This window comes from Psittacula echo, assembly GCF_963264785.1.
Source record: "Psittacula echo genome assembly, chromosome: 1".
In the NCBI taxonomy this organism is placed as follows: Eukaryota; Metazoa; Chordata; class Aves; order Psittaciformes; family Psittacidae; genus Psittacula; species Psittacula echo.
This window is the reverse complement of record NC_137735.1, coordinates 109,509,674-109,534,173: the sequence shown is the minus strand read 5'-3', so window position 1 is coordinate 109,534,173 and position 24,500 is coordinate 109,509,674. Positions and strand designations below refer to the sequence as shown.

The following is a 24,500-nucleotide window of genomic DNA, read 5'->3' as shown; positions in this document are numbered from 1 at the left end:
AGAGCAGACAAACTTTGAAATAAGCAAAATGTCTTTAATTCAATTTTGCACAATAAAGACTTTAAAAAGATAATTATTTTGCTGGAAGTTATTAAAAATAATACGAGACACTAAATGTAGAACTAGTAGGGACAGGATAACAACTATTATACATAGACTTACTTTGCTGGCTTCAGAAGTGTATTTTAGCTCTTGTTTTTCCGTGACTTAAGACAGTGATGTTGTTATGCTGCTTATCAGGGAAGGCAGTAGGTTGTATAGTTATCTCCTGATTGGGGCAAAATCACTACCCTGAAACCACACAACCTACTACCTCATCCTGTTAGAGCATCAAGTGTGTCTTCTGAAGGGAAGCAACATTTCACCATTTGCAAGTAATGCACTTTTTAGTTGACACATATTTTAGCCTTAAAAAGATCATAATTATACCCTGTTGGAACCTCCTCGCAGTTCTACCTGGAAGTCAGTCAGAATTGGTAGGGTGACTCCAAAGACATAACAACTGCAGTGGCAAGCACTGTCCCTCCAAATTAGCATTGTGTAATAAAAAACCAAGTTAAATCAGTGTACAAAAGACTGATTAAAAGAAAACTCTTCACTTAGGGCTCAAGTATTTACCAGTTCTATGGCAGGATGCAAGCAACTGGAAGACATCATCATTGGTTTTTTTCCAACTCATCACTTCATATTTCCTCAAACATCCTATTCAAAGTGGATTTAAATAGCTGCTGAATGAAGAGTGGCATTTTCTGTTGAAAATGAACACATATGTCACAAAGTAAGGAAAATACATCAGCTATTTCTAAATGGCTACTCTCATGGCAGTCCACGAAAGCTGAGCATAGTGAGCCCATTGCAGGTTGGGCTTAGCTCTGTGCCCTGCCACACCCCACCTTCTCTGAGAAAATGACAAAAAGGAAATTGTTTTTGAACCTGAATGGGAAATATAGGAATCTAAACACTATGAGGGAATTTGTGTACTTTCATAACCCTGCTATGAGAACCAAATGTAACATGTAGACAAAGCCAAAGAAGGTTACAGTTGAAAAATATTTGCTTTGTCTTTTGAAGTTATATCCAGCGATGATATCACAGCCACTTCAGGAAAGACAGTAGATTGTATAGTTATCTGACAGGCAGGGCATAACCCTAAAACTATACAACCTACTACCTCACCCCAAAGGACAGTCAGACTCTGATCAGATGAAACAAAAGCTGTACTCCCAGACAGCTGGGTTGCTTGGTGACAACCTAGAAGACAAAAAACTCTGGAGACAAATATTAACAGTCTTGAGTCTGAAACAGTTTGCTATATACCAGTCAACATTTTGCTTAATGAGCTCTAGTTTCATGTTTGAAATGTTTAATAGATTTGCAACTTGTGAAGTCGTGTCAGTGACAAGATACACAAGGGGAAAGAGGATACAGCATTCATTTTTAATAAATGTACTTTTGTACTTTCAGCTCTGACTTGACTGCATCTTATCAAACCAGTTTTGTCACTTCATGAAAGGCATCACTATCAGTTAAGAGAGCAGATGCTGACTTAGAGGGATTGTTTAACATGCTTCTAGATATTTCTCTATTATCCTAACATGGAAGAGCTGTGCTTCTCTAACTGAATTTCCCAAGTTCTGCATGGTCAAATCCGTAAGACTGAATGAAGAATTTGTTAAGATTGTGTGGAAATGTTATGGCCTAATAAACAATATGCCACTCCTCAATGAACGGTAACTGAGCTCTGAATCAATGACCAACTAAACGTACCCTATGGTACTACAAAGACTTTTGTTAATATGGCTAGTAAAATAGCCACTATAGTATAATCTAACATCACACATATGTTAGAATTTGAGGGGGCTGTTATTCCTCATCAGCTGGTTTGATGGTCCACAGCACTTCTCATTTGAGGCACATCTAAAAAAGTGAAAATAACTGACATACCAGTCCACACTGTAATAAAAGTATTGCTTTAATAAATAAGTGAACTTTGAAAGCAAATACCCTAACTTAATCGGCTAACTTACTTTTTGTTAACAGTTAACTAAAGAAATCGCTAAATGATACGTACATCAGACACAGATAAACTAAAGTGATGTTTCACTATAAAGCAGATCTCACCCCAAAGGTTGTAGGTCACATTTCAGCGTAACTGAAGTAATCTGCCACTGCTTTCAGCATAACTGATGTGGGAACCTAAAAAGAGAGGAATAAGAGAAACCACACACATATCAGTTTCATTTCACTGCATACTGAAACAGTTATAAGGTGAGAACATATACAAAAAAAAGAGAGCAGCATCTCTGTTCATTTTCTCTCGGAGAACCATGCACAGGACCAGCTTTCCCATTCAGCAGTTACTACCACAATTACACCATGACTCATGGGGACCCCCAATTCAAAAGAGAGAGGCAAGAGACAAAGTATAGTGAAGAAATAGAAAAGGTATTTTTTTAGATTGACTTAAATGCTAAGAGCGTTGCAGAGACAGGCAGACAGACTTATTGGCTACTTCACCTTCAAGGAACAAACATACTTTTAAACAAAGCAGATGAAGGAAAATGCAGATGTCTGACCTAATTAGATATCTATGTTAATCTACGAAAGGCAATATTATACCATAAGCTTCAAAGATCACTTCAGCTGTGAATTAAGACCACATGTAGAAAGAGATTACTGGTTGCTGTGAGCTGTACACGGTGCTTATTTGTTGCACAAAACAAGAACAGTGCAACTCTGTCCATTCTGAGACTACTGTAATGGAGGAGATACCGTACAACCCCGGATTTCACATCCTGTAACATCAATGCCTTTGTGGGCCAAAAAGAGTATACATTAAAATATTCTTTGTACACTACACAGAAGGACTAGCAAGAGAGATTTCAACATCTCATTAGTATAAATTGGTAAAAACTGGTAGTAGAAGCCACTTTGTAACCATTATCAAAGAAAGTAATTTGGGAAGTTCTGTAGCAGAAGGCATGGTAGTCTTCTCTGTGTACTTAAGTGTTTTAAATATCTAAATTATCTAAATCTAAGTTTTTTTGCAAGGTCAATTATCTCTGAATAATCCTCTGAAAAACACCCTGCCCTGTAACCCTTTTTTTTAGATAAAATATTTAAAACCCAACATCTTCTGCAAGGTCCTACACCTGTGTTGGAGCAATCCCAAGCAGAACTACAGGCTGGGCAGAGGATGGGCTGAGAGCAGCCCTGTGGAGAAGGACTTGGGGGTGTTGGTTGATGAGAACATGAATTGACTTCAGTGTGCACTTGCAGCCCAGGAAGCGAACTGTATACTGAGCTGCATCAAAAGGAGTGCGACCAGCAGGTCGAGGGAGGGAATCCTGCCCCTCTACTTTGCTTTTGTGAGACTCCATCTGCAGTCCTGCATTCAGCTCTGGGAGCAACAACAGAAGAAGGATGTGGACCTGTTGGAGCGAGTCCAGAGGAAGCCACGGAGATGATCAGAGGGCTGGAGCACCTCTGTTATGGAGACAGGCTGAGAGTTGGGCTTGTTCAGCCTGGAGAAGAGAAGGCGCTGGGGAAACTTTACAGCAGCTTCCAGTACCTACAGGGGGCCTACAAGAAATCTGGAGAGGGACTTTTTACAATGGCATGTAGTGACAGGACAAGGGGGAATGGATGTAAACTGGCAGAGGGGAGATTTAGATTAGACATTAGGAAGAAATTCTTCATTATGAGGGTGGTGAGGCATCGGCCCAGGTTGCCCAGAGAAGCTGTGGCTACCCCATCCCTGGCAGTGTTAAAGGCCAAGTTGAATGGGGCTTGGAGCAACCTGGTCTAGTGGAAGGTGCCCCTGCCTGTGGCAGGGAGCTGGAACTTGATGAGCCTTAAGGTCCCTCCCAAACCAAACCATTCTGTGACTCTATGATTCTTTATGCTTTTGGTCAGAGATCTCAGTGTTTTCCCTAAGAGTCAAGAATTTGTGTTGGAGCTTCAGCTAAAATTCTATGCCATCAGTGTATCTTAGCAACGCAGGGTGGGTACCTGTGTATTGTGCAGTCACCTCACAGAAAGTTCTTTCAGAGTAAAATAAACCCTATGCTTGTATAAATACATCAGTGTTGCATGACATAATTGAAGGAAAGCTGTGTATTGTGTGATTTACTTCAAAGTGAGAGTTTTGTACAAACATTTGCTTTACAGTGGAAGAATAAAAACAATGCAACATTTCAGTGTAGCAACTCTTTATGCTGAATGGTCCAGTGGAAACAGTTTGAAGGACCAATCTGGCATTAAAAGGATGCATTCACAGTAGTAAAAAGCCCAAACTACCTCACAGGCCCAAACACCTCGAATAATTGGAAATTTTGGATGACAAACCTACACTTACAGCTGATTCCAGTGACCCTAAGAGACAGAAGTGAAAATGAAGATCCGAACAATGATAACATTTTGGAAAGCTTGAATATGTTCTAGGGATTTACACTGCTTGCCTATCTTTAATATATCTTGACTTCACTTTCACTTTTAAGTACTCTGCTAGGTGGGATATTGGAAAGTGTTCACCATTGCTGAAAAACTTTTGAGCTCTTATTAACCATTTCAACAGGATTCTCTTGTTTTCTACGATATCAGTGATGTTCAAGATCTTTTTCTTTGTGTGCAGTTCTGACATAATGTTGCCTTAGAGTGCATTCTCCCACAAAAATAGGAGTCATTTGTTAATTCAGAAAGATATCGAGATAATTATTTGTAAAGTACCATAAACTTTGTGTAATACTATCTTCTGTAAGATCTGAATTATGGGCATTAGTAGTACTCATTAGCAGACAAAAATGGAAGAGAATATTCAACACCCAAAATTAATTAGTCTTCTGCTCTCACAAGCTGTTATAAACTTATTTTAATTTACTAGATCACCAAACAAAGATGAACTTTAAAATACTTCATGGAAGAAAAATGCATGTTCATTTTCTTTCTATGAAGAAGACATGCATACAAAATAACTATCTGGCAAGACATGTTTCTAGTTTAATAACTGTTTAATATTAGGAAAAATATGACATTTCCATATTCCAACTTCCATTGCTCACCAAAAAATGTCTTGGAACTGATGTTAATAAATACCTCAGCAGTCACTTTTAAAAAGGCAGAGGGCCAAGTCTGTTATTTCTATGAAGTAATAGGAAATAGGACAGTTTTAAAGTAGGGTTCTTATATAATTAAAAACCTTACTAATTAAGCATTTTGCAATTTCAGAGCACCTTCCACTCAAAGCCTCAGGATGACTTACAAACACAAAACCTCACTGGGCTCCCAGGATGATAAGTGCGCCTGGTGTATGCTCTAGGTAGCGCATCATGAGTATACCAGGGAAAAAGATGGCTCGAAGGCTAGCAGCAAGTTAGGGATGTTCCCTAGCAAGGCTGAGGGTCTGGATACAGGTCAGACCAGCAGTTTCCAACACCTCTCCAGAAAACAATTATCTTGTGGCTTCCAAAGTGATGTAAAGTCACCTTTCGGCTCTTACAGACTATTCATTATTAAAAATGTCACAAACCTTTGCTGGCAAGAGTGATTGTGGGATAAATGGCTGAGGATCTGCTATGGTGGATGTTGCAGCCATGGGAAGCCTTCTGACTGAATTCAACAGGATCTGGATGGGGCAGGAAACTGAGCTGCCACATCATTCTTTCAAGGCAGAGTTGTGACAGAGCAGTACTGTGGCAGGCAACTTTCCTACAGATTTCAGATAGAAATTATTTGGTAGAGGGAAGAATTCAGTTTCCTGGGATCTATGTATGACAAACTTCACACACAATATTTTAAAATATATTTTTAACTAAATACAACAAAAATGACACTGCCTTCATCCTTCAAGAAGTAAGAAGTCTTGAGGCCTTGGGTGACATGGTTTAGTGTGGGGTGTCCCTGACCATGGCAGGGGGATTGGAACTAGATGATCTTAAGGTCCTTTCCAACCCTAACTATTCTATGATTCTAAGTATTCTACAAATACAGATTTTGTGACTCCTGTGAAGTACGACATATATCATGATCTTACCCGTTACTTAAATACAGCTGCTTCTTAAAATGGCAAGAGACAGCTCTTTCCCCAGCTGTGAAACTTTACTGAAACTTAATAATACAGGGCAGATTCTGCCAGAACTTTAGGCAGGCACAATGGGAAATACTCACAGGGCTGAGCCTCCACAGCCTCCTCCTACATTCAGTGGAGATGCACAGGTTTTTCTAGAATTCGATTCAGTTAGGGTCCTGCTCAGACAGCTCTCTATACAAGTGTCTGTCCTTCTCAGTTGGCTGCGGAAGAATATTAACCTGTGTACACTAACTTTTTAATATCTTTTAACTAGGCGTTAGTATAGCCAGGCATAATATTTCCATCTACTTACTTCCCAGTTGAGTTGTGTTCACCCCAATGGGCTTTCTGTCCAGGTCTAAGGTGGCAGCGAGGTGTGACATGGATGGCTGCAAGGGCAGCAGCAGTGCTGGCACAAGGGACTCCTGCAGGGCTGTGTTCTTGACCTCTCCAGGGCAGAAATGACGATTGCCAGATCCTAATGCCCAGAAATCAGGTGAGGTCAGTGCCCAGGGGAGATGAAACCTGTGTGGAAATAGCAAATCCACTGAGGGTGAGGCATGTCTTATGAAACACAAATCATAGAATCACAGAATGGTTAGGGTTGAAAAGGATCTTAAGGTCATTTAGTTCCAACCCCCCTGCTATGGGAAGTACCCTTGCTATCTTGCCATACGTAAAAGTAAAAATGCAAGGGATGGATTATCTGGGAGATGGGTGTCTGCAGTAAGAGCAGATGAAACTATGGCAAATTAGGGATTGTTTCCTGTTAAGAAAACAGCTAAGAAAATGTCAGTTTCATCTTCTCAGAGATAGCAAGAATGAAAGGGGCATAGAACACCTTTCTTATAGTAAGCATTCCCTAAACATTCATAATTTATCTCCATGCTCTAACGCAGATTGTATTCATGCAGATGACACAAAAATGAAATATTAATGACACCACATCCTCCCTTCACCCTCTGTCCCCCACAGATATTCAGTAATTTTAGGATGTTGAATATTGGACCTTATTTTTGGAAGAGCTGAAGTCACATAACCCAGCTGACATCACCTGGATTTGCTTAACATCTTCTGAACACAAAATAGGACATTTAAGTCAATCACCCTTATCTTTGATTTCATATGTGATGTCCATTCCTTAAAAATTGTGCATTTCCTGCCTCCCCTTGAGCTCCATGAAAATAAAAACAGGGCACAATCACAGATGTAGAGAACAGTCAGAATCACAGTCTGCTGGTCTCTCCAACTCAGCCATCCCACAAGCAATTATGTGAGTAATGTCTATAAGCATTTTTGGATGGAAAAACCGCTTACTATGTAAAGAATCTTAAGTAAGCCTTGTGACTTTAAAGTCAAGCAGATTTAATTTTTTAATATGTGCAATTCATACAGTATCACACCTAACCTACATGATACCACTGACAGGAACTGTTATTCAGTTCCTTATGTAAGCTAGGAAAATAACATTAAGTAGACTCACAAGATGATTGTGAAAACAATATTCATCTGGCATCCTCCTTACTATTCCCAATCTCAAACCACAGATTCCCTTTTGGGAAAACTGAGTTTTCAATCTGAAATGGATCTAAATCCTTGGAAACTGTTTTTCTTTTTAAAAGACATGCAATAAACCATTATGTGCAAGTCCTAACTTAATTAAGCACCAAGAGGGAATGCCTGTCAGGATATGTTCTAAGCCTCAATCAGAAACTGAAATCCATTTTGCAGAAATGCAGCTGTGCCAATAATTCTAGTTGGTAAAAAAACATCTTCTGCCCTTTGCCCCACAAAGCTTTCATTTTAAATTTTAGACTTTAGTGAGATCAAGCAGCTGACAAGTAGGAGTGAGGAAATTAGTAGTCTGGGAACCAGGATTAGACCAAAGTTGTGAAGAACCCAGCATTACAAGGATTTAGCCTAAAATTCTGCATTTACATCAATGCACGCTTTTATTTGCCAGTACCAAAACCAGGATAAAGTTACTTGAGTGCTAATGAACTTTGTAATAAGCTTTGTATTACAGCAGACAAGCAAAATCCACCCTTTACAAACTGTTCCGATTGTCATGATCACTTTATACCCATAGCATTTGAAATCATGGATAGCATTATACAAAAAGCTGGCATGAAATCACCAATCTATGTGGTATGTTTGTTTTAAAAATACTGTTAAAAGCTTAAAATTCATTTTCATTTCAGAACGATGTTCTGAGGTCTGGACTGCATTTTGGCTCAAGGCACTGGGCTTGCTTCAATCTGACAGTCAAGAAGCAAAAGCCTGGAAGTTCACATACATTAATACAGAGAAAGTGTTCGCAGAGGCCTAGCAAACCAAAAACTGAAGCAGGCTGTTTATTTCTGGTTACTTTTTCAGGGAAGGGGAGGCTATAGAGCTGATCAAAGAAGCCCATTTGTAAGAGCAAGTGTGTTCATTGACCCTGTTAGACATTTTCACATCCCTGGCTATGGCACAACAGGTAATAGTGAGAGGCTTCCTCCAGCCAAGGGAAAGCCTGCAGTGCCTGCCTCTTGAAGATGCAGAGGCTCTCTGATTCACGTCCTGCCCTGTGTCCTCTTCCTCTGCTGTCCCTCTGGAGTCTGAGCCGGGCCCTGCCTCTTGCATGTCTCTGACTTTCAGGGACCTCCAGGAATTTGCTGCTAACAACACTGCTAATTACCGAGATCCTCTTTTCCTTTTAGTGACTGTTTTCCTTTGGTTATCAGCAGATGATCTCTGTGCACAGTAACAGCTTTGTTACCACCCTTTGATACAGTCTCAAGTTGTGTTATGATTAAAAAAATATACACATGTGCTTTTGTCACAATTACTTTGCCTCTGCTCTGATCAGTTATTTTCCATTCAGAGTACTCCGTGCCACGAGTGGCAACAAAGACACCAAAAAGAAGGCTTACACACACACTTGCTTCATGAGCTTATGAGATTACCAGCCTTATTAGCCATCCAATGCAGAGCCCAGTCTAAGATCCAGACCAAGCTTAAACACAAGCCTTAAAAAAGCAAGGGGGGGGGGGGGGGCACTGAAAATTGCCATTTTCGCTGCAAGGGCCCAATCTGACCCCCAAGGGGATTGAAGACTTTCTGGAGTGCCCAGGGTACCGGGTCAGTGACACCAATATGGCGCTGGCACAGGAAGCGGTCCTCATGAATTACAGGCGAGGAGCTCGGGTGGCCAGACACACAGCGCTGCCTGTTTTGGCTCCCTCTGGACAACCTGATGTTTTCTCAGGTGACCAGTGCTCTCCATAGAATTACAGTAGTGCAAGTCTTTTTACCTGGGACTAAAGCTTTCACTGGTTAAACATTCATTAATGGTCTTAAAGCAGGCTTCAGGTGGTAGAAAGCGAGCAGATCTTTGCCAGAGCTCGACAGTGTGTTAGATACTTTGTGTCCATTATTCATGATGCTGTTGCTACAGGCCCTAATTTTACATAAATGAAAGTCACAAGAGAACTGTTAGGATGAGCAGCTAGGAAAAGCACAGGAAAAGGGCGCCTCGTCAGTTGGTATTAAGTATTAAAGACACAGTTTAGTATTACATTTTCTGATTTTGAAAGCCTCTTGGGAGCGGAAATATGCAACACATTTTCTCTGACGAGTGACAAGCTGAAACCTAAAATCTTGAAAATGGTCTTTAAAATCAATTTTTTCATGTCCTCTGCACAATTCCATTCCAATTCCCCACATATGAAAAATACATAACCTCTTATCTCCAAATTCATATGCCTTATAGTTCCTTTTCTTTTTAGCTCCTTTTTAGAAACTACTAATATCTTATCTTAGCTATCATGTAAGCTATTGTTCCATGCCTGCTCTGGGATGCTGGAAGATATCAGCCTTTACAAATTGTCTGGCAAAGTAGCATATTATACCTTCTCTGATGATAGTAACATGCACACTAATAGTACCAACCCAGCCATACAGCAAGCAGATTTGGCACAACAGAAATAGCTAATTCCCCTTCCCTTATCTACATAAGAAATAGAGCCATATAAAAATACTTACTTTTCTATCTCACAACATTTATAGCAAACATATATACATAGCAAACACATGTTTATAGTAAACATACTGGACAGTATTTCAACATTTTCTTGTAGGAGAAATGACTTTAAAATTAAGCTTCAGGCACAGAATCCAAGACATGTAAGTTAACATATACTTCACAAGATATATTGTAGTTGTGAAAGTAGGTCACGCATTTAAGGCAATTCTAGACTGTTTCTGGATGTAAATATTCTGAAAACGTTCTTGTGTGTATAGAATAATATTATTATTTTTTTTTTTTTAATCAGATTTCATGTTTTAAGGACAGTAAAGGAATGGCTATTTCTAAGACTCCTCATAGGTTAATAAGTACTCCTTTGTAACCTTTTATAACTTTATGTAGCGTATACCTAAGGGAATCACATGTTTGAAGCACATCACAAAAAAGTTGATACAGTAGGAAAAGTCGATGTGTGAAGATCACACTCTGCAGATGCAGGGATCCTGACTAAACGATATAACAAAATTTTCAAATATTTACTACCTTGTGTTATTTAGGGACTCTCAGAATTTCCTCAAGACTGGTGTTGGGTGTTTGTTCACCTGGCTGTAAGCAAGTTATTTCATGAGCAAAGTTAGCGAGGATGAGGGAAAGTGAAAAAGGAAGAGAGTCTACGTGTTTGTAATGTGAATTGAATTTCCAGGCCAGAATGTCTGTCAAGAGAATCTAACAAACCCAAGGAAATTAAAATCAGCACTACTATCAATTTATCCACTAGGTGTCACAAAATAATCACACAACCAGATGAAAAGCAATTATACCTAAAATGTGTCAGTGTACTACATCAATGAAGTGCTGCTTTGAAACGAAATCTGTTATAAGAGCAGATGCAGGAAAATGTCATGAATCTCATGAATATACATACAGTCAGGAGTGTATGGGAACCTGAGCCATGATACACAAAAGCTGTTGCTAACCACGGTGTATGTCATGTAACGGATTCACATACAAGCATATAAATGTTCCATTAAAAAAAAAAAATCTTCCTAAATCCTAAAAGCAGTATTACCAGTTCTCAGAATCACAAGTCTTATGCTTCTTGCTTTTTAATGCTCCAGCTACTGAACTAATGCATTATGTTAGATTCTGTACAAATACATGAAAATCCCTCACAACTACAGGGAAAATGCTGGAAAGAAAATAAATAATGAAGGCTAAAATGTATGATGAAAAGAAACAAAAAAAAAATTATTATTAATATTATTATAAAATCACAACAAACGCCAAATAGTGGGGTCTGCAACAAGATGCTGGTAGACACTTCTTACTATCCAGCCTGCTCTTACAGAAGGGTATATTATGAAGGTTACAGTGGAAAACTACCAAATTATTCTGTAGCCCTTATTCATGAGAAATTAACCTCTACATTGGAGGTATTTTTGATCTTAAATATTCTTGGACCATTCTAAATTCATAATCACATGTACACCTGCACTCATCCAAAACACTGGCCTCAATAAAGGATCAAGACTGGTCTGTTGAAACAGGCACTTTGGTTTCCAGAATGGTTTTTTAGTAACAGTAACTTTTCCACAGAGTTGCATAAAAATTTTACAAGCCAAGTACACTCTAGTGTGAGTTTATCATTATCTGTACTCACACGCAGAATCATAGAATTGTTAGGGTTGGAAGGGACCTTATAAATCACATAATCCATATAATCAAAAAAATTGTAATCAATAGCATATATAACATAAAATAAGCTGGTTAGATAAGAGGAAGAAACAGACCCTGGACATTTTTTATCATATAAACATAACAGTAACAAGGCTTTATATACACTCTGCTGACAAGTGCCATTTCTTAAAGCCAGTCTAAGCAATGTTAAAGAAACCCTCCCCCTTTTCAGAAATGCAGGTAAGGAACATATGCCTTAATACTGCACTGTATGTTTATACTGCATTTTCTATGTTTTATCACCATTGTAAAAGGCAAGCATTTTCAGGGTATAATTAAGCTCACATTGTAGCGTTCGGATTATTTACATAGTCCTTTTTTTTTCTAAGATGTTTTTTCTAAATGTCAGAGCTGGCCAACAGTTTCCAAAGCTTTGAAATAAATACTTTCTAACTTGGGGATCATAGGAAGGAAGTTTTTGTTCCCTGCAATTTTCCCTCCTTTTATGAACAACTCAATTCAATACTTGTGATTACAGTAACACAAGTACAAAGCTGAGAGAGAAACACTGTTTTTTTGCTTCCAGTACTAGGATAACTTTATCTGTCTATAAGAAAGGAGTCTGGTGGTTGTGAAATATACTTTCAGAAAAAGTGAAAACTATTCTCTGAAGTTCTCCCCACATCAAAAACATCTGACTTTACAGAACCCTCCTATGATCTCCATTTAAGCTGACAGAATTCAGAGCATCTTGAAGTCAATGAGAATTTTGTTATCTGACTTCAGTGAAGCTGTGATTTCGCTTCAGGGAGAACCATACAAAAGAAACACTGAGGTAACTGTTCATTACATAAACCCCTGATTTGATGCCAGAAGGTGAATTGATCAGATGCACAGTTTTATTAATTCCATTCTGATTTTTAACAGGTTGTTCCTTTTCACTATAATCTTTTAGTGGTCCAATTCTAAAATATCATTCTTGTTTTAGTTCTTGTTATGAAAGTCTCAAAGAACCACAGAATAATTCAGGGTGTAAGGGACCTCTGGAAGCATCTGGCTCAACCTCTTGCTCAAACCAGGTCTTATTACGTCAGGTTGCTCAGGCATGTATCCAACTGAAACTTGAACACCTCCAAGGATGGAGAATCCACAGTCTCTCTGGACACCTGTCCCAGTGTTTGACCGTTCCTTGGTAAAAATATTTTCCTTGTATCTGACTGGAATTTCTCATGTTCCAACTTGTGGCTGTTGGCCCTTGTTCTATTGCTGTGAGCTTCCGAGAAGAGTCAGGCTCCATCTTCTCCTTAGCCTGCGATCAGGTAGTTGCAGACAGCAATAAAGTCTCCCCTTTGCCTTTCTCTTTCCAGCCTGGACAGAGACTCAGGTCTCTCAGCTTCTTGCTTACCACATGCTCCAGCCCTGACTAGACTGGTGACCCTCCATGGGCTCATGCAAGTATGGTGGTATCTTTCTTGTACCAGGGTGCCCAAAACTGGACATAATACTCTAAAAACAGTCTCACGAGTGATAAATTGAGGAGCCTCACTTCTCTAGGGCTGCTGGCTGTAGTTTTGCTAACACAGTGGATGCAGTTGGCTCTTTGTCCGAAAAGCACAGTCAACTTGTGCACCAGGACTCCTAGATCCTTTTCTACAGAGCTGCTTCCTAGACAGCCTGCTTCATTATAATCTCACTGATGGCAGTATATACGTATATACACTATTTCTCAAATCATCAATACTAAAACCTTCCTCTTTTTTTGTTTTAATTTTTATTTGAAAGCTTATCTAACCCAGGCCTCATTCTTCCTTGAAGTGCCATGAGTAAAACAGCTTAAGAATGTGAATGTACAGCAAATGTGCTTCCCATTAGCTCTTAATGCCATAAATTCAAAATCCTTGATACTGATGTTATAGCAGAGCTTCCATTCATATCTTAGAGAAGCTTTAGACAAGATAGTAAGTCTCGAGAGCAGCACACAAGACACTTTTGCGTAGGACAGGCTTTTAAATGTATGTGGTTAAGAGGTCCTGCCCTTGTGCATCAATTTCACTTAAAATGGAGTAATTTTAAACTACATTAAGAACTATAATCATATTCTACTATCATTTACTTCTTCATATCCTCTGCCACTAGAAATAAGCTTGAAGAAAGACATCCAGCCCGAAGTGCACTATTCTGGGAAAGTTTCGATTTAGATGAGAATGTTAATGCTCATAACTACATGACTTTTTTCTTTAAGCTTAATTCAATATGAATAACTGGTTCAACTTGGTTTCTGCTCATTAGTGAGCACTTGGAAGGAACTGGTTAATCATTGTTTGCCATCTGAGTTGGAGAATCAACACTGTACAAAACCTTTTCTGTAGCCAATGTAAAACCACAATGCACAAAGAGCACTAAAGGAAAATCCTGTCTTCAGCTATGGTTTTTTTTTTCAGTGCACATAAAATGGTAAATATTTTGTGGTTAACCCCCTCTCACCCTTTGACAACACTTTTCTCTGGACAGTGGTCTCTGTGGTACATACCACATCATTTAGCAGTCCCTATGAAGATACAGCAATAGTGCTGTGGAGAAGCATTAGTGGTCTGTTCAGTAACAACCTACTCACGGACAGCCAACCTGTCAAACCACAAGGTCACCTTTCAGAAGGAGGTCAGAAGGCTGCAGGCCACATACAAGATGCCACCTGTGGACTTTGCTGTAATTTACTTTGACAGAACACAAACCTAGAGAAATATTAGCAGCATTATTAGTTTCAGCCCTCCCCCCCCCCCACTTCTTTCTTCATATATGATCAGTAAACTGCTCCTATGCATTCCCATTGGACTTCCTGGCCAAACATGAAGGCAGCCCCTTTCAGGTATTTGCAGTTCTCTCAGGGGGGCTTTGAATTTCCTAAACCTCTCCAGGCTTTTTTATTAAAATCAACTCTTCAGTTCTTCTATACATACAGGCTAGGAGTTAAAATGCTGTATTGAGTCAAAGAAAAGCATTTGCCTCTTCACAGAAAAAGTGAAAATAAAAGGATAAAACTGGTTGGGCATCCGTGCTACTTTCTGCTTATCTATCTTCCCCATCTGGTGACACTGACAAGAGCTGTGTCATAATTAGACAGGGAAGGAAGTTCTAATTTTTAGATAAGTTTTGGAATCCAGAATCTTCTTCAAAAACATGGGGTTTCTTCAAAATGAGGAAACATATATGTGAATGATGTAAAAACATTCCACTTCAACATAGAAAGATTGCTGAGAAAAGGCCCTTTATAAATGGAGGTTTTATTAAAATATACACTGCTAAAAAGTGGCAAAAATATCAGAAGAAATGCTGAGCATTAGAAATCGATACTGCTAGGCTGCCTCTCCTATCAAAGATCTAGCACTGGGGACCATAATTCAGGTTATTACAGTCTTTTTTCAAGATTAATTAAAGTTCATTTTAATAACATCAGCAGGGAACCCTGGCTCCAATGATCTTAATATTGAGAATGCTAAAGACTGAAGTCTTCCAGTAGAAAAAAGTGTGTTCCTCTAGGCCTTCTTGCAAATGTAAAACTCACAGGGTATTCAATCATTAGAAAGGCCTGTCACTGAATGGTATTTTTCCTTTTAAAAAACTCATAAAAAGAACACTAAGAAATGGTCCCTCTGACTTCTTTTTGCTCACACCATAAACTTTAATCATCCTCCCTTTCTTTGTACATCTCCTGGGACATATAACAACTGGGGAGACCTACTCTAGCAGATTTCTGAGACCTGCCAGTGGTTTGTAATTTGAGATAACTGGTACCAACAGAGGTCTTAAAAGGAGATCATCCAGTAGGCCTTTGGAGACTTCAGGGTTCAGGACCCAGTATTTTCTAATGTGCACTATAGGTCTTCCTGAGAGTACTGTTGGGAGTCCCCCTCTATTACAGCTTGCATCAAGAGAGAGATTTAATGAGAACGCTTCACCGAAGAGCTGTATTGTCTTCCAAAAACTCAGCAAAAGAAGTCTTTGGAACAAAAGCTAGCATAAGGAGGGAGGGAAGAAGGTCCTTTGGGTGTGCAGAAATTTGAGAGAGCAGGATTCATTTCACAACTGTATCCACAAATTTCCTTCATGGTCTTGGCCAAATACTTGTGTTGGGTTTTCAGAAAAAATAAAGTCAGTTCTCCTGGCTTCTTTAGATGTAATAACCAGCCAGACTTTCAAAGGCAAACTGCAACCCAGTTATTGGTCTCCCTGAAAATGTTACAAGATGAGCTGACCCATGCTGAATGCTTTTAAATATCTGTCCTCAATCTTTGAGGCTATACATCCTAAAGTATTCACAACTGTGCTTCACTTCCACAACTATAAAGTACTATGTTCCTGACTCTATGAGCTGAGGAGAACAATTTGTAATGTCCATGAATCAGCTTTGGCAACGTTCAGATCATGTAAGTATGTAGACTGATACAGGGTATCTGTTTCCTGGGCACCCATCTCCTACTTCTGATTTTGAGAAGAAAGGAAGTGAGATTCTACAAAGCCCAAACTCATGATCGTGAGATGCCACAGATGCCAGAGTAGGTTGCTTTAAGCTCTGTGGGAAGCTTGGCCTTCAGGGCAGTCATGGGAATGAGTGGGGCACTTTTCACTCCTTTCTTTAACTGAGACAAAAGCTCCCCTCTAACATGTGTCTGTGTTGAGTTCAACTATTCGCTATGCGGGTATATAGCATCTCATTATAAAGCAGACATATTTAGACCAAGATCTGACTTCCTTTCCTAAACTTGGCAATGCTTTAACAGCAATGGAATACTTAACCCAACAATTCAGATTCTGGTTCAGATCATCTTAATATATCTTCAAACTCCTAAAGGTGTTTTAAAATACTCTGCATCTACCATAAGCAGCTTGCTTAAAATTTGACTAAAACACTTGGATGCATTAGGATTAATATACCTGTGCTCAAGACCAAACTCCTGCCACCCAGATCACCCTTGGAGCATTCTCTCAGAAGGAACACAGTGTTTCTTGAATTTATTTTTCCAGAACGATGTGGAAACACTTTAATTCACTGCCCATTAGGGCGAGATTGGCACAGGTAATGACCTGAAATAGTTGCAAATATTCTCTCTTCCATCCCTCAGCTGGGTCCAGCAGAAGCTGCAAGTCAAAGGCCTTGTCAGCAGGAATTTCATACCAATTGACTCCACATTCTGCAGCCATTTTTCTAAGAAATTGTTATTTTTTGTGACATTGATTTGAAAGACCCATCAGGAGGATGTATCTATAGTTTTCTGCAGATATGTAAGAGCAGAGGGAAAGCAGATTACTAATGGTAGAGTATCATCACCCTTAAACTGGGCAGGAATCAAGCACAACACAAAATAAGGTTTGGACAAATACTTTCAGTCTTTTTCTATGCTAAGACACAGATATATACGGCTGTATTCTTGTAAACACAACCCGAGAGAGATAAGGAGTCCATGCACTGACATGAACACCTCTGGTGGAGGATAATGTATTTTTTATACACATTTTCCATAAAAATCAACAGCCTTTCTCTAGCATTCAACTCATTATCCACACTCCCCACATCACCCTATCAACATTTTATTTGAAGTATCAGTGATAGCATCCCATCAAAATTTAATAGCCACTTTCTATAATTGAAGCGTATTAACTCTTGGTTTCACCTATGCTAAGGTTTAGCCTTCCTCTTCTTTTAAAATTCTAATGATATTAAAAATAAAATACCTTTCTACAACGTGACTCAGAAATGCATAATACTGCTTTCTTCAATTCATGGTAAAGGAAACAGAAGCAAAGGCAAAAGAATTCTGTGTTCCAGTTTATAGATTTATACTGACTCTTGTGTGTCAAATGAACAGGGCTTTTAAGGAAAATGTCAACAACTGTAACAGTTACATAAGATATAGTTAGAAAAATATTTTGCAAGGTAAAATGACAGTTTCTGTCACTTGAGAAAATGATTTATACTTGAGTTTTAGAATGCAAGCAGCCAACTTGTGACCTGACATTTACCAAAGGAAATCAAAGAGATGTTCAGCAAAATTACAAAAGGAAAATCGTCCCACACCAGCAGTTCCACTCTGTACTACAGAGAGATCTGCGTAGTCTTACTCTCAACAATATGCAAAAAAATAGAAAGAGAGTTCACAATAACAACTCTCCCTTTTGGCATTTTGTGCCTTTGCTCAGTTTATAAAGGCCATCTGGTGCTATTTATGCTGGCCTTTTTGCGCTGTGTCTCATGTTGTTCTTTATGGACCAGCATGATTCACATTAACTGCAGGTTTTAAGTTACTCTGCAAGAGAATTTGATGGTTAAAACAGTGCATAAAGAATGTATAGCTCTTGATGTACACATTCCAAACATGATAGAACATAGTGAAAAGGACACCAAATGCAGGGATGTCCAAATAGGAAGGATGGCAGGTCGAGTGAGCTGGCTTTCATTGCTGGCTCTATTATACACTACCTATACGACTTGAAATGATTACATGAGCCCTTTGGGGCTCAGTTTTATCACTTGTTAAATGGAGATCATAATTCCATATCTCACGTTCATTAATGGGTTCAATTCAATGCTAGGCAGATGGTCAATACAGATTTTATGCATCACTGAAGTAACATTTAACCTCAGAACTCAAGTGGCATGTAGCTTCTGCCAGTCTCTTAGCAGTCACTGTATAAATATTATACATCCACATTACTGAAAATTTTTGAGAGGCATAGTAGTGCTGATTTTGCTTTCCTCAAGTTACAAATCTACAGGATGACAAATGTAAAAGAACATATTCTTTAATTGCAGTGCAAAATGGGTACTAGCGCGTCTTCTTGTAATGGTTATAAATGACAAAGAAAGAGAAAATGGTACAACTCCTGCACTGAGTATACCGTGATTTAAATGAATCCATGAAATGATCATTGTAAAGTCTCAAGAAAGACCATTGATAGTATCTGGAGGGATTTCAGCTTGGTGTTGGGAGAAGGGTTGTTTTTATTGGCCTCTGCCAAAAAAAGCCTTAATTCATGAATGTGACTGTCATTTACTTGTAGAAATACAACTTCAATTCAGCATAGCAATGAGTTTAAAGATGTATCTTAAAGATATTTATAAAGACATAAATACTTACTTTGCTTACTCTGGCAATCAAACAGAAGAAAAAAGCTCTTTCCAAAACATATTTTTCAAGGTTTCTGAGGACTATTTTTAAACTTTTTTGCCAGAAGTAATCTACCATGAAGACCTAAGCACCAGCAAGAAATGAATCTCCAGTGTGATTGCTATGCATACCTTGTCATTTCCTCTGCACAGATGACCACTCTTCACTTCTTTCATCTTCCAACTTGGTTCCCCACTATGTCATTCTTTCTGTTTCAAAAAATAAAGGAGAAAAAAATAATAAAATGCATATGATAGCATTATGAGGGGAAAAAAGTGAGAAACAGACACACAGACATTAAATGCAGGCCTTCCAAATTCTTTTCTGCAGGTGAGGAATGTGCTTCAATAGAAGGCCAGTGTCTCACTTCAAACTTACTTGGAAAGCATTAATAGAGGGTAAATGGGGCATGAATGGCACTTTGTAAAGGGATGACTTTACCCTCAGGGAAGCACTATGACTTCAGATTTTGGAGACTACTCAATTTAGCTGTCACAGACCTTGAAAGCTTTGAGTTAAAAAGGTCTCTACTTCCACAGCCAAGCAATTTTAAAGAAAAGTTACCAGATAAAAATATTTCAACCTTTACTCCTGCATATCAGCCTTGTTTTCAGTCTTTTAAAACTGCTATACTGATTGGCAGCAGAAAGATTAGCTGTGCTCAGACTAATCAACAAAGCATGGACATCAATACATTAGGTATCAATTATTCATAAAATGTAGCATTCAGCCATTTAGTCTCAGTAGCCAGGGATACTAACATTTTCTGATAATGCGTTTGTGTCAGTAATATCTCTACGTGCTTTTTGTGATCACAGTGAAACACAGGAACCACTAATTACATATAAAAGTATTTATAATTTGGTGAAATAACTTCTGTTTTCTTGTATTGTGATAGTCATAAAACTATGAGGAATGTGAAACAGCACTTGATAAATTGTTCTGGGTCATCTCACAGAAGTGATGCTATGACTGTTGTTTGCCTATTCAGCAGACTGAATACTAAATCTATTCATGTCTTAGTGCTTCTAGTTTTCTACAGCTAATTCTGCTGATGGTTTTTGAAGAAGGGTTACTTTTCTCCATAATGACCTCAAAACTTGCATATATTCAACACCCCATAAAATATCCTTGGAATATTGCTTTCCTCCAACAAAAGACACCTTCCTTTTGGCATTTCCCAATTCATACCAATGCCTATTCAATTCTTATTCCTATCCTTTCTTTCTATGAAGCTGTGAAGATATCAATTATGTTAATGTTATGGCTTTTATAAACCCCTCCCCTTTCTTTTAATTTATGTCCCAGACTGATTTCCTATTTTTTCCCCTACTTATTTCAGTATTGCTTTTTCACTCCACAGTATACCTTTATGCTTTTCCCACATTTTTCCTTTGGTAAGATTTTCCCTCTCTTTTGTTGCTGCTACCATAATTCACCCAAGTACTAGAATAGTCTGGCTTATTTTTTTCAAAGCCGTCATCTCAGTACTGCTTTATTTTGCTTAGTGATCAGAGACCAGCTCTTCTTCTGCTTCTTTGGTGAAATACTTTGCCCACAATTCAACTTACTCTGGATGTACTAGTACATCTGTGTACCATTCTGAACAGCTAAAATTATTTATTTTAGATTGTCATTCAGTTTATTAATAAAGAAGAAAAATGCATGTGTGTATTTTTCCTTAAAATAGAACATAGGTACTGTACACAAAAATAATCTTCAGCTTCAGTCAGACATGTGGCCAATGGGAACCCACAGGCAAAAAAAAGTCCAGACACAAGATGGGATAGAAAAGCTACAGATAAAGAAACTGTTCAAACATGACTGCCTTAAAGCTGTATAAAGACTATATGTTGACACAGTGCTATACTGAGACTTTATAGACATAGTTTTCAGACTATTTCATTATTACAGTAGACTACAACCCTGCAGGTGTTTAGATGTGAAAAACTTTACTCAGTCATGTCAGTGTTTTCATGATTGGATCTTAAATTCCTCCTCTAGAGAGTTAATAAGAAAACACTTTTAGATTTATTACAGAAGAGCTGCAGTTGCCCAGATATACTTTTGCTGAAACATGAGAACATACAAGAAGCACCATATTAAACTTGTTCCTGTTTTCTGAAATGCATTATGCCCATGTTTCAAGGACTTGAATATGGGATTCAAATTAAAGATGTTATGTATAATTCTGAAATACGGTATTACTGAACATCAGATATATTGTTTCACAAGCAACAAATATGACCTTCCTTAGCAAGAACTGTATTTTAACATTGTGAGTAAAAGCAAAAAGAGAAGGCAAGCAGCAGGAGTGTGTTAAGTACAGTTTTTGAGACAGCAAAGTGTTACAGTCTGAGAGTCAGTGAACTAATGATAATGCATATTTAGAACAGAGACTAAAGTTGTCCTTTGTGCTCAGTATCTACACACTGAGATAGTTAAGCAAGTGTACATCTGGTTTTAGCCAAAGTCACAGAGATAGTCATTCCTCACTAATCCAACGCACCAAGAAAAGGGTGCTAGAGATAACCTCAAGGATTAATAAGCAGATCAATTTCCCTGTTTTAGCTTAACCTGAGTATATTTTTTTGAAGGCCAATAGGATAAGCCACCCTTTTACAACGGCAGGTTTCAGTACAACAGAATTGCTGTTTTAACTCATGATTACCTAAAAGTAGTTCTTACACACAATGACAGTAGTGCAATGCAAAACACCAAATGTACAACTGACACATAATGTTCAATAAAATGGAAAATTCACAGTTCACTGTATAGCAATGCAAGATGTTTACTTAATGGCAAGAAAGGAGAAATTATCCTTCTAATTAATTAAAACTCCCAAAACAACATGACTGACCGGAACTCTACTGCTGGGGTGTTTTTGACCACTTGAACAATAGCATGCAAGTATTTTGTTGAGGACTTGCCACCAAGAGGAGTAGGTTTAAATCTACATTACCTCTTAGCTGACTTCCAGAAAGTGGAAGTCCATTGCCTCAGTTCTACAAGAATTATTTCTTCCATGCAGCAGAACATTAGTAAACTGTAATTTACAGTTAGCCTTAACTAGGCTACTGTGCAAATTTTCACAGCCTTTACAGATTCTCCATCCCTCCTCCTCTTCCCTGTACTGGTCAGACTGCTGACCAGTCTTTCTTGAGGAGTTTTAACATTTTTCCTCTCCAGTACCAGAAGATCCCTGTGTATGACACCTGAGACATGGACTTAAAATACTTGCTTTTCTATTGGATAATCCAAGAACTGAGACTAGCAGAAAGTTCCTATGAAGAGTTAAGAGCACTTGCTGAGTGGCTCTGCTTAGGGAAATGTTTCCTTTCAGAAACATAATCACAATGGTAACACAGCTTATAGCAACTAGGTTTCAATAATGTTTCACATGAAACTCCCAAAGAGTCACTTTCTTCTTGCCTTCTCACAGAAGAGGTCTTGCTCCAGCTAACTACTAGTACTAATGCTAAAAAACCCTACTGAATTTACCCAGCTAATAGCACTCCTGACAGTCTCATTTCTGTTTCACATGGACTAAAGCGTTTGTTCAGAGAGACACACTGTTAAAAGACAACCTAACCCCAAGTGGAAGTACAGGCCTATGCTGCCCATTACAGAAATATAACCTCTACCGTCAGGACCAGGCTAGTTTTATTCCTTTAAAATGGTTAATACTTGCTCTCTTGAAACAGGAATCGTATTTAACAAAACCTGGTTTGAGCTCTAAATGGTCACTGAACAATCGAGTGTCTTCAGTGTTAGCTTGCTGGGTCTGATACTTTCATTTTTTAACTTCAAGGAACTTAATTCAACTTTAAAGAAAAGAAGTATCTCCTAAATAGACCTTGGGAAATTGTAACTCATTTCTCCTTCACCTGTTCAGATAATCTTGGTGAAAGTAGAACATATGAAAACCATAGAATATGGTCAAAGCATAGAATATGTGGTCAAATGCAGTTACAGGACTGCCATTTCAGAGGTGAACCCTGCTAAAATGCAATGGATAAGGTTGAAGTAGGATCTCTATGAGGTTGCATCACTAATCCTATTTTAGGAAAGTGCTTGCTATGGATCTTTTTTTGGAATAATTTCATAACTGCCATAAGACATCCTAGGTGTGGTAACTAAAACTCTTTCATGTACCTGTAAGCTCTACAGCTTGACTGCAACTTTATTAAAACATTTCTATGCAAAATGCAAATTTATGTGACACGACGTTACTTCAACCAACAACAAAGTCCTCAAAACACCTGCAAAGACTAAAAGAACGGGGTTTATGCTGAAATAATATGGAAACAACCAAGGCAAATCAAAACCATTATGTAAAGAAGCATTAAGACTAAGTTAGTTATTGATTGTATTTGAACAATCTTGCATTTACTGTCACTGAAGATGAATGTTTGCACAATTAGATCTTTAGCAAACGGCTGGAATACACGTACTTAACTCCAGACATGTCTGGTGCTTGACAAGATGCACTGTGCAGGCCTGTGTGCTAAAATATGTTACTGTGAACCCAATCATACAAATTGCAGAATGTTCTGGCCTATGGCAACTACAGTCTAGGGTGATTTTCCACATGCAGTGTGAGTAACCTGAATAACCACAGCACTTTTGCCTATTTATTCCTTACGCTTATCACCACTTGTATTTCTTCCATAACACTAACAGTCTACTAATCACTGCTGGAAACAAGACAGCAAGCCAGACAGACCCTTGGTCTGCTCCAGAGTGTCAATTCTTAAGTTCTTCACATTTTTAACTGAGGAGACTGTTTTTCAAGCTTTTGTTTAATACACATGGATACTGAAGTTGCCCTACACTTCTCAGGCTGTAATTCACAATCAAATGCTGCCACATAGTATGAACAGGGAGAACAACACTGCAGATGAGAGATGCTGAAACAGAAGTACAGCTAATTCATTTCCTCCAGTGTCTCTCTGATTCAGTGCAGCACATTTCACATTTAGTAGCTAGCAGTGGCTACCGTTAGCCACTAATATCTAGTGTTAGGATTCATTCCTCACTGAAAATTTCCACAGAAAAAGCTTTGGAAACAAAAATTAAACACAGACATTATCAACTGTGCATCGTGAGAACAATTACGAAACCTGTGAATGCAACAGCAGATGTGCCTGCTTACAGAAATTTCTCTCCACTTCATGGTGTAACAGGAGCCACACAATTACCAGAAGGGTGTCCCCTGGACCCACCTGTGTGCAGCTAAGAACATGTTGCCAGCTTCTGGGTGAGAACATCACCACTTTGCATCATCTTTGGACTTACTTGGGGGAACAGTATACTTTGCTTGAGAGCTATGTGAAGCAAACTTACTGTCTCTCATGCAACATGCGGCAAGGGCATGCTTACAAGAAGTACTGACACACATGATTTTCAATGCATTGGTCTGGAAAACAAAGCTAGGTAGCCAGAAAGTACACAGCTCAGTGGGTATGCTAAGGTTTTGCTGCTGTGCTGAATCAGAAGTTATATCTGATACTGCTTTTGATAGTTTCTTTTTTTGTCTTTAACACAAAAGATATGTAACTTTTCAGGTAAACCCATATTCTGG

The 24,500-nt window shown here is 38.6% G+C and overlaps 1 long non-coding RNA gene across 1 annotated transcript; it reads right to left on the bottom strand.

Moving 5' to 3' along the window:
• Nucleotides 1-1,925: 1,925 nt before the first annotated feature.
• LOC308228421 lies at nt 1,926-19,089 on the bottom strand. The gene is made up of 3 exons (XR_013958205.1): nt 19,048-19,089; nt 6,381-6,592; nt 1,926-2,196 (listed from the first exon to the last, which is right to left on the bottom strand). It is a non-coding gene; the product is annotated as an uncharacterized lncRNA (long non-coding RNA).
• Nucleotides 19,090-24,500: the final 5,411 nt, after the last annotated feature.